Consider the following 2,362-nt stretch of genomic DNA (forward strand, 5'->3'; position numbering starts at 1 on the left):
GAAACTTCAGCTCGTCCGCCTGCAAAGGCTCCTTTTTTTTCCTTCTTCTTCTTTCTAAATGGGCCCTGCTGTAGTGCTGTGAGCACTAGAGTCAGGTCCCAAGAGGGTATCGAGGGCGGCCGTGGAGGATTTAACCTTCTCGCCCCCTTAAGGAACCTGACGACCAGGTCATGCTTCCCCAGCGACCTCCCTTCTACGGGGTCGTGGTTAGCAGCGATTGCAGCGACATAGACTTTGAGGGTGGAGGGAGACAGCCTTCGCTCCAACCCTTGCTGCAAAAAGGTCAGCACGACTCTGATCGGGCATCTTCGGGGGTCTTCTCGGTGAGAAGAACATCACTCAACGACCAGGTTCCACTTCAAAGCATAAGCGTGTCTCGTGGACGGTGCTCTCGCTGAAGTGATGGTGTCAACTACCTCTTGGGGTAGGCCACTTAGAACCTCCGCGTCCCGTCCAGGGACCAGACATGAAGTTTCCAGAGGTCTGGACGCGGGTGCCAAAGGGTGCCCCGTCTCTGAGTCCGTAAATCCTTCCTCAGAGGAATCGGCCAAGGAGGGGCTGTCACGAGGAGCATTAGTTCCGGGAACCAGGTCCAGGTAGGCCAATAAGGTGCCACCAACAGGACCTGCTCCTCGTCCTCCCTGACCTTGCACAGCAACTGTGCAAGAAGGCTCACTGGGGGAAACGCATACTTGCGAAGGCCCCGCGGCCAGCTGTGTGCCAGTGCATCCGTGCCGAGTGTTCCCTCGGTCAGGGAGAAAAACAACTGGCAGTGAGAGGTCTCCGGAGAGGCAAACAGGTCTACCTGAGCGGCTCCGAAACGTCTCCAAACCAGCTGGACCGTCTGGGGATGGAGTCGCCATTCTCCCGGAAGCGCAGCTCGAGACAGCTCGTCGGCTGCCCGGTTGAGCAGACCAGGAATGTGAACAGCACGAAGCGACCTCAGATGCTTCTGACTCCAGAGGAGGAGGTGGCGGGCGAGTTGCGACATGCGACGGGAGCGCAGACCACCTTGTCGGTTGATGTACGCAACGGTCGCTGTGTTGTCCGTGCGGACTAGTACATGCTTGCCTCGTAAGCGCCCTTTGAGACGGCTCAGGGCAAGGTGCACTGCCAGCAACTCGAGGCAGTTGATGCCAGTGCAGTTGGGGCCCCGTCCAAACCCCTGACACTGCAAGCCCGTTGTACGTGGCCCCCCAGCCGGTGGTTGAGGCATCCGTGCAAACCACAGCATGCCTGGAGACCTGCTCCAGGGGCACTCCTGCCCGGAGGAACGCAAGGTCTGACCACGGGGTGAAGGTTTGGCGGCAGGCCGGTGTAACTTGGACCCGGAAAGTGCCGCGTTGCCACGCCCACCTCGGGACTCGGCCATGGAGCCAGTGCTGCAGCGGTCTCATATGGAGCAGCCCCAGCGGCGTGACTGCCGCCGTAGCTGCCATATGCCCCAGGAGCCTCTGAAACTGTTTCAGTGGAACCGCCATCCTGCCTTTGAACGTATTCAAGCAGTTCAACACCGACTGAGCACGTTCCTGCGTGAGGCGTGCTGTCTGCTCGACCGAGTCCAACTCCATACCGAGAAAAGAGATCCTCTGCGTCGGGGAGAGTTTGCTCTTTTCCCAGTTGACAGGGACCAGGAAGTTTCCAGAGGTCTGGACACGGGTGCCAAAGGGTGCCCCGTCTCTGAGTCCATAGATCCTTCCTCAGAGGAATCGGCCAAGGAGGGGCTGTCACGAGGAGCATTAGTTCCGGGAACCAGGTCCGGGTAGGCCAATAAGGCGCCACCAACAGGACCTGCTCCTCGTCTTCCCTGACCCTGCACAGTGTCTGTGCAAGAAGGCTCACTGGGGCAAAAACACATATTTGCGAAGGCCCCGCGGCCAGCTGTGTGCCAGTGCGTCCGTGCCGAGTGTTCCCTCGGTCAGGGAGAAGAACAACTGACAGTGAGAGGTTTCTGGAGAGGCAAACAGGTCTACCTGAGCGGCTCCGAAACGTCTCCAAACCAGCTGGACCGTCTGGGGATGGAGTCGCCATTCTCCCGGGAGCGCAGCTCGAGACAGCTCATCGGCTGCCCGGTTGAGCAGCCCAGGAATGTGAACAGCACGAAGCGACCTCAGATGCTTCTGACTCCAGAGGAGGAGGTGGCGGGCGAGTTGCTACATGCGACGAGAACGCAGACCACCTTGTCGGTTGATGTACGCAACGGTCGCCGTCTAGTACATGCTTGCCAGGCACCCAGATACCGTGCAAGCGGGACCAACGGAACCACTGCCGTACCCGCAGTGGGGCAGCGAGGTGGAACACAGGGACCCAGCTCGGGCGGCTTGTGAGCGGGCCGGAGAGGGGTGTGAGTGTGGGGTGCAAG

The sequence above is a fragment of the Sinocyclocheilus rhinocerous genome, unplaced genomic scaffold, assembly GCF_001515625.1.
Source record: "Sinocyclocheilus rhinocerous isolate Xijiao unplaced genomic scaffold, SAMN03320098_v1.1 scaffold688, whole genome shotgun sequence".
In the NCBI taxonomy this organism is placed as follows: Eukaryota; Metazoa; Chordata; class Actinopteri; order Cypriniformes; family Cyprinidae; genus Sinocyclocheilus; species Sinocyclocheilus rhinocerous.